The following is an 8,724-nucleotide window of genomic DNA, read 5'->3' as shown; positions in this document are numbered from 1 at the left end:
ATCCCCCCTGTCACGCGATAACGATGTAACTCCCCATTCATAATGGTCATTGACTTGGATCATTGGATTATCTGCCGGTCCAAGGTTTCATCACCTGGTAACTTGCCCCGGTTCATATAGGCCAGGTATGGGACTGTCCAATCCGGTATAACATGAAGAGCCGCTACCAACTGGGCCTCCGGGTCAGGAATAGCCAACTCCTCCTCTTTGGGTATCTTGACCGACGGATTATGAAGTACGTCGAGGAAGACATTAGGTGGCACCAGTTTACACTGAGAGCCTAGACGACTTAAAGCGTCCGTCGCTTCATTCTTTCGCCGGTCTATATGGTCAACTTGATAACCCTTGAAGTGACCAGCTACTATGTCCACCTCTCGTCAATATGCAGCCATGAGTTGATCCTTAGAATCCCAAGTGCCAGATACCTGCTGAGCCACCAGGTCCGAGTCACCGAAGCACTTAGCTCGGCTTAAATTCATCTCCTTAGCCATCCGAAGGCCATGGAGAAAGGCCACATATTCAGCTGCATTGTTAGTTCAAGGGAACATTAAGCGGAGAACATAACAAAACTTGTCACCTCGCGGGGAAGTTAATATGAATCCAGCCCCCGAGCCCTCCAATTGTCTGGACCCATCAAAATGAATAGTCCAGTACGTGTTATCTGGCTTCTCCTCCGGTGCCTGCAACTCTGTCCAATCATTAATGAAATCCACAAGTGCTTGTGATTTGATTGTTGTGCGAGGCGTATATTTTATCCCGTGAGGTCCAAGCTCAATAGCCCACTTGGCAATCCGGCCAGTCGCCTCTCTATTTTGGATGATACCTCCCAGAGAGGCTGAACTAACCACTGTGATAGGATGTCCTTGAAAATAATGCTTGAGCTTCCGGTTTGCCATGAAAACTCCATACACCAACTTCTGCCAATGCGGATACCTCTGCTTTGATTCAATAAGCACCTCATTGATGTAATAAACCGACCATTGAACCGGATACTCCTTTCCGTCCTCCTTGCGCTCCACCACAATAGCCACACTAACAGCCCGGGCATTAGCAGCCACATATAGCAATAAGGGCTCTTTATCAACCGGAGCCGCAAGGACGGCTGGCTCGGCCAACTGTCTCTTCAAGCCCTCAAACGCTTTATCAGCCGCGTCACTCTAGACGAAATCATCCGTTTACTTTAGCATCTGATACAAAGGAATACCCTTCTCCCCAAGGCGGCTAATAAACCGGCTTAAAGCTACAATCCGGCCCGCTAAACGCTGAACATCATTGATGCATGCCGGTTTAGCCAGAGATGTGATAGCCGTGATCTTCTCCGGATTAGCCTCAATGCCTCTGTTAGGCACCATAAAACCCAAGAGCCTGCCTGCCGGAACACCAAAGACACATTTAGCCGGATTAAGCATCATCTTGTAGACCTGGAGGTTACCAAAGGTCTCCCTCAGGTCACCTATCAAGGTTTCCTCCTTCCTAGATTTCACCACAATATCATCCACATAAGCTTGAACATTGCGCCCAATCTGTTTATGAAGACAATTCTGAACACAACTCTGATGAGTCGCATGTGCACTCTTGAGCCCAAAACGCATGGACACATAGCAGAAGGCTCCAAAGGGAGTTATGAAAGTTGTCTTCTCCTAGTCCTTAACTGCCATTTTGATCTGATGATAACCAGAATATGCATCCAGAAAACACAAACGGTCACAACCCGCCGTAGCATCAATAATCTGATCAATACGCGGCAGAGCAAAGGGATCAGCTAGACAGGCCTTGTTCAAGTCTGTGTAATCCACACACATACGCCAAGTGCCGTTCTTCTTAAGAACCAGCACCGGATTAGCTAGCCACTCAGAAGGCTTCCATGCAAAGATGTCCCGGTTCTCACGGATGAACTCGATGAGCGCGCTTTCCTATTTTGGATCCAGGTTAGCGCTAATACTGAACTGCTGAGATGATTCACCAGGAACAAAATCAACCGTTTTAGTGTCTGCAGCCGATTTAAATTTTAGAGCCGGATCATGCTCTCTAGTTGGCTTTTTCAGAGAAGTCATATCCGCCGGATCAACGTTGTCCTTATAAAACTTCAGCTCCTCTATGGCACAAACTGACTCCGCATAAGCCGCATCCCCTTCTTCGCATTCTAAGGCAATCTTCCTGCTCCCATGTACTGTGATGGTCCCCTTATGACCCGGCATCTTAAGCTGCAGATAAACATAACACAGCCTTGCCATGAACTTAGCATAAGCTGGCCTCCCGAACAGGGCATGATATGGACTCTTGATTTTCACCACTTCAAAAGTCAAGGTTTCTGATCTTGAATCATGATCATCTCCAAAGGCCCCCTCTAAAGCTATCTTTTCCAATTGGGTATGCCGATTTACCAGGCACTACTCCATGAAAGACGGTGTTCGACGGTTTAAGGCTCTTGTCTGTCAGCCCCATGCGACGGGAGGTATCATAGTAAAGGATATTGATACTGGTCCCTCCATCCATAAGAACCTTGGTGAACTTGTAACCCCCAACTTGAGGGGCTACCACTAAGGCCAGATGACCCGGATTATCAACCCGGGGAGGATGGTCCTCTCGACTCCATAAAATGGTTTGCTCAGACCAGCGCAAATACTGAGGCACCGCCGGTTCAACGGAGTTCACGACCCTTTTGTGAAGCTTCTAATCGCGCTTACACAAGATAGTGGTAAAGACATGATACTGCCCGCTATTCAACTGCCGCCTCCATAACCCGTCCCTTGAAAACCGCCTCTTCACCCGCTGGGCGGGCCATTGTCGTATTGGAACATATTGGAATTTTTGAACTCCTGCATGCTGAAGAAGTCCTTCCAAAGATGCGAAGCTGGCTTCTCCTTCGATCCGTGCTTTGGACAGGGTTGATTTAACAGGCGCTCCAGATTGGGGCCTGACCCTCCACCCCTCTGGGGTGGTTTACCCTTACGACGCTGATCGTTATCCTAGGCGTTGGTGTTAGCCACAAAGTCCAAGCTATTATCCGCCTTGCGCTTACCATTGTTCCCATGACCTGCCGGGTTATGCTGTTGCCCCTTGGCACTGCCGTTCCTTTTCCCTTTCCCTAGTTTGTCCTCTTCAGAATCAGGGTCCTTGGTACTATCTGAATTGGCATATTTAACCAAAGCGGCCATAAGCTTTGATATGTCATTACAGTGACGTTTGAGCCTTCCCAACTTCAGTTTTAATGGCATGAACCGGCAGTTACCCTCCAACATCAAAACTGTTGTATCTGCACTAATGCGGTCTGATGAATGCAAAATAGCTGAGACTCGCTTCGCCCAACGGGTCGTAGACTCTCCATCCTCTTGAACACAAGCGGCTAGGTCCACAATTGACATGGGCTGCTTACATGTATCCTTGAAATTCTGGATAAACCGGCTCTTTAACTCGGCCCATGACGCAATGGAATTAGCTGGTAAACTAATTCACCAGGTACGGGCCATTACTTCCAACATCATGGTGAAATATTTAGCACACACCGCTTCATCCACATCCATCATCTCCATTGCCATCTCATAACTCTCAACCCATGATTCAGGGGGCAAATTGGCACTGTAATTGGGCACCTTATGAGGGCCTTTAAAATCCTTGGGCAGTCGCACATTATGCAAGGCCGGGGTGAGGCATGGTACCCCCAAAGAACTGAAGACCACACCTGGTTCCATTGAGGTGGTTGGACGAACCGGAGTAGGCTGACGAGCTGCGTGCTGAGCTGCTAACTCGGCCTCTCGATGTGCTCTGCCATGATCCACCACATCTTGTGCATTAGCACCACCACCCGCCGGGTTACGGTGCCGCGCACTGCATGACACAGTCGGTTCATCAATATGCCTGCTATAGCTCCAGCTTGGACGGGGGGTGGAATGGATCCTCTCACGACTATGCGAATAAGCCTGCTGCTGGGTTAAAGCCGTTTGGAGGAATTCCCTTGCCGATGAAGACGTGGATTCTGCCAAAGGGGACCCGGTATTCGTATTCAATTGAACCGGCCTTGGGGCCCCATCCTGCATCATCGATGTAGAGCTTGCCGCGACGACTTTTAGTCATCTGGCCCACAGCGTATCCCTCGAGCCCTTCGAAGCTTCCTTTCAAGAACTCGAAACCATCGTGCGATAGCCCCATGGTGGGCGCCAACTGTCGTGGTTTTGTCACGGCAGATGTCCTTGTGAAAGGACTTAGTCGTGGAGCCATCACTACGGGTTAGCTAAAAGGGGTTAAAGTGGACAAGGGACGCGAGAGTTTATACTGGTTCGGCCCCTTACGATGAAGGTAAAAGTCTACTCCAGTTGTGATGGAATTGCTAGGGTTTCGATGACCAGGGAGCGAATCCACTTTGCCTAGCTATCGAGTTGTTATGTGTTGTTCCTAAACCGCCGCCGGGTCGTCCCTTTATATACACAGGTCGACGCCCACCGGTTTATAGAGTCCCGAGGCCGGATCATCACTGTGTCCAACTCGGTCTCTACTCCTCCTATCTTGCAATACAAGTTACATGACAATGTCGGTTTATGTCTACAAGCCTTAACCCGCCTTAGGGCCCTCGGCCTTCATAAAGCGCCATCATCCTTTATCTTCTGGGCTTCTAATTCTTATAGAGTTAACCCGGCCACTCCTGGTCGGTTTACGTCCAATAGTAATATCCCCAACACTAAGCGAGAAGCGTCGCAATAAACTTGGAAATCCTTGCGTATACCCGGAAGAATCAGCACTGGGGCTGTAACCAAATGTTTCTTTAACTCCTAAAAACTGGCTTCACACTCCTCGGTCCATTTGAACTTGGTGTCCTTCTTCAACAACTGGGTCATGGGTTTTGCAATCTTTGAGAAATTCTCAATGAACCTCCTGTAATATCCTGCGAGTCCCAGAAAACTACGGATCTCTCCAACTGAGGTGGGTGCCAACCACTTAGTGACTGACTGAACCTTGGTGGGGTCTACTGCTATACCTTCCCCTTACATAACATGTCCAAGAAATCCAACTTCCTTCAACCAAAACTCACACTTGCTAAACTTGGCATACAACTGATGTTCCCTGAGCTTCTCGAGAACTAAGCGCAAGTGTTCCTTTTGTTCCTCTTCATTCTTCGAGTATACCAATATATCATAAATGAACACAACAACAAACTTATCCAAGAATTTCATGAATACCTTGTTCATCATACTCAAAAAATAGGCAGGGGCATTAGTCAATCCAAATGACATGACTGTGTACTCATATAGCCCGTACCTTGTGGTAAAACCTGTCTTAGGTATATCATGTTCTCGGATCTTCAACTGGTGGTATCCTGATCGAAGATCAATCTTGTTGAATACTTTAGCTCCTTGCAACTGTTCAAACAGATCATTGATCATCGGTAGTGGGTACTTGTTCTTGATCGTCACTTTGTTAAAAGCCCGATAATCAACAACCATTCTCAAAGATCCATCCTTCTTCTCAACTAAGAGCACTGGGGCTACCCACGGTGATGAATTCGGTCGGGTATAACCTTTCTCCAATAACTCCTTAATCAGCTTCTTAATTTCCTCCAGGTCATTTGCGGGAATCCGGTATGCTCTCTTTGATATCGGTCCGGTGCCTGGCAACAGTTCTATCAAAAACTCTATGTCTCGATCTGGTGGCATGCCTGGTAGTTCCTCTAGAAATACATCTGGGCAATCCTTCACTACAGGCACTTCCTCCTGAACAACTCCTAAGAGAGAATTTACTTGGGTCCTCCTTGGCGCATGCCTAGACACATACTTGATCCTTTTTCCCTCTGGGGTGGGGAGTAAAGTTGACTTACTAGCACAGTCAATGTTTCCTCCATACTTTGATAACCAATCCATGCCTAATATTATATCCAATCTTTGGGACTCCAAAATTATTAGATCTGATGGGAAAACATGACAACCAATGGTTAAGGGTAACCGATCACACCATCGGCTGGCCATCTACTCTGCTCCTGGCGAACATACTAACATGGGTGACCTAAGGGCTATGGTTGGCAATTTAAACTTGTCCACAAATCCCTTTGATATGTATGAATGCGATGCACCATGATACGTCTCCATCGTATCTACTTTTCCAAACACTTTTACCCTTGTTTTGGATTCTAACTTGCATGATTTGAATGGAACTAACCCGGACTGACGTTGTTTTCAGCAGAATTGCCATGGTGTTATTTTTGTGCAGAAATAAAAGTTCTCAGAATGACCTGAAAATCAAGGGAGAATATTTTTGGAATATATAAAAAATACTGGCGAAAGAATCAAAGCCAAGGGGCCCACACCCTGTCCATGAGGGTGGGGGCGCGCCTACTCCCTAGGCGCGCCCCCTGCCTCCTGGGCCCCCTGATGCTCCACCGACCTCAACTCCAACTCTATATATTCATGTTCAGGGAGAAAAAAATCAGAGAGAAGGATTCATCGCATTTTACGTTATGGAGCCGCCGCCAAGCCCTAATATCTCTCAGGAGGGCTGATCAGGAGTCTGTTCGGGGCCCCGGAGAGGGGAATCCTTAAGTTGAATCTGATCCTTTTTATGGCTATGAATCTGAAACTGTTGTGGCACATCTTAATAAATTAAATGATATAGCCACCCTATTCACTAATGATGAGAAAAATCGCTATTACTTTATCCTTAAGTTGTTTCCGTTCTCATTAAAGGATGGTGCTGAAACATGGTTTAATTCTATTGATCCTGGTTGTGTGCGTAGTCCCCAGGATATCATTTATTACTTGTCTGCTAAATATTTCCTCACTCATAACAAACAAGCTGCCTTAAGGGAAATATATAATTTTGTGCAAATTGAAGAAGAGAGTCTCCCACAAGCTTTGGGGGAGGCTTCTCCAATTACTTAATGCTTTGCCTGGTCATCCTCTCTTGAAAAATGAAATACTTGATATATTTTACAATGGACTAACTGATGCTTCAAGAGACCACCTGGATAGTTGTGTTGGTTGTGTTTTCAAGGAAAGAACAGTTGATCAAGCTGAATTTCTATTGAATAATATGTTGACTAATGAAAATGACTGTACACTTCCTGAACCAACTCCTAAGCCAACTTCGAAGAAGAGGGGTATTCTATTTCTCAGTCCTGAAGATATGCAAGAGGCAAAGAAATCTATGAAAGAAATGGGTATTAAAGCTGAAGATGTCAAGAATTTACCACCTATTGAAGAAATACATGATATTGATAACCCGGCACATGTAGTAAAGGTAAATTCTCTCTATAGATTTGATGTAGGTGATATTCCTCTTTATAAGTCTGGTAGCCAATGCTTAGATGAGTTTGATAATTTTATTGTTAAACAAGAAAACTTCAATGCTTATGTTGGTAGACAATTGAAATGTAATGTTTATATGATTGAACACTTGAGTGATTACATTTCTAGAGTTAAAGGTGAACTTAAACTTATTAGTAAACATGCTTCTATGGCTACCACTCAAGTAGAACAAGTGCTTAAAGCTTAAAATGATTTGCTTAATGAATTAAATAATAAGAAAAGTGATAATGTTGTTAGAGTTGTGACTAGAGGGGGTAAAATGACTCAGGAACCTTTGTATCCTGAGGGCCACACTAAGAGAATTGAGCAAGATTCTCGGAGAACTAATGTTGACGCACCTAGTTCTTCTAAGAAGAAGAAAAAGAAAAATGATAGGACTTTGCATGCTTCTAGTGAACCTTTTGTAGACACACCTAAGAATCCCAATGATATTTCTATTTCCGATGCTGAAACACAATCTGGTGATGAACATGAATCTAGTGATAATGTTAATAATGATGTTCATGTTGATGCTCAACCTAGCAATAACAATGATGTAGAGATTGAACCTGCTGTTGATCTTGATAGCCCACAATCAAAAAATCAAAGTTATGGCAAGAGAGACTTTGTTGCTAGGAAGCACGGTAAAGAAAGAGAACCATGGGTTCAGAAACCCATGCCTTCTCCTTCTAAACCATCCAAGAAAAAGGATGATGAGGATTTTGAGCGCTTTACTGATTAGACCTATCTTTTTGCATATGCCTTTGACTGATATGCTTAAAATGAACCCTTATGTTAAGTACATGAAGGATATTGTTACTAATAAAAGAAAGATAACGGAAGCTGAGATTTCCATGATGCTTGCTAATTATACTTTTAAAAATGGAATACCTAAGAAACTAGGAGATCCGGGAGTACCAACTATACCATGCTCTATTAGAAGAAAATATGTTAAAACTGCTTTATGTGATCTTGGAGTCGGTGTTAGTGTTATGCCTCTCACTTTATATCGTAGACTTGATTTTAATAAGTTGACACCTATTGAAATATATTTGGAAATGGCTAATAAAACAACTGCTATACCTGTCCGTATTTGTGAGGATATGCCTGTTGTGGTTGCAAATGTGACTATTTTAACGGACTTTGTTATTCTTGATATTGCAGAGGACGATAGTATGTCTATTATTCTTGGTAGACCCTTTTTGAATACTGCACGGGCTGTTATTGATTGCAACAAAGGCAATGTCACTTTTCATGTTAATGGTAATGAGCATACGGTACACTTTTCGAGGAAACAACCTCAAGTCCATAGTATCAATTCTATTGGAAAATTTTCAATGATTATTATTAGAGGTTTTGAATTTCATCTTCCTACTGTCAAGAAGAAATATGATATTCTTATTGTTGGGGATGTGCATATCCCCATTGAGGTAACCTAGTGTTATTCGAAAAT

This window comes from Triticum urartu, chromosome 5A (assembly GCF_056163025.1).
Source record: "Triticum urartu cultivar PI428250 chromosome 5A, HENAU_Tu73, whole genome shotgun sequence".
In the NCBI taxonomy this organism is placed as follows: domain Eukaryota; kingdom Viridiplantae; phylum Streptophyta; class Magnoliopsida; order Poales; family Poaceae; genus Triticum; species Triticum urartu.
Note: the sequence above shows the minus strand (reverse complement) of the source record.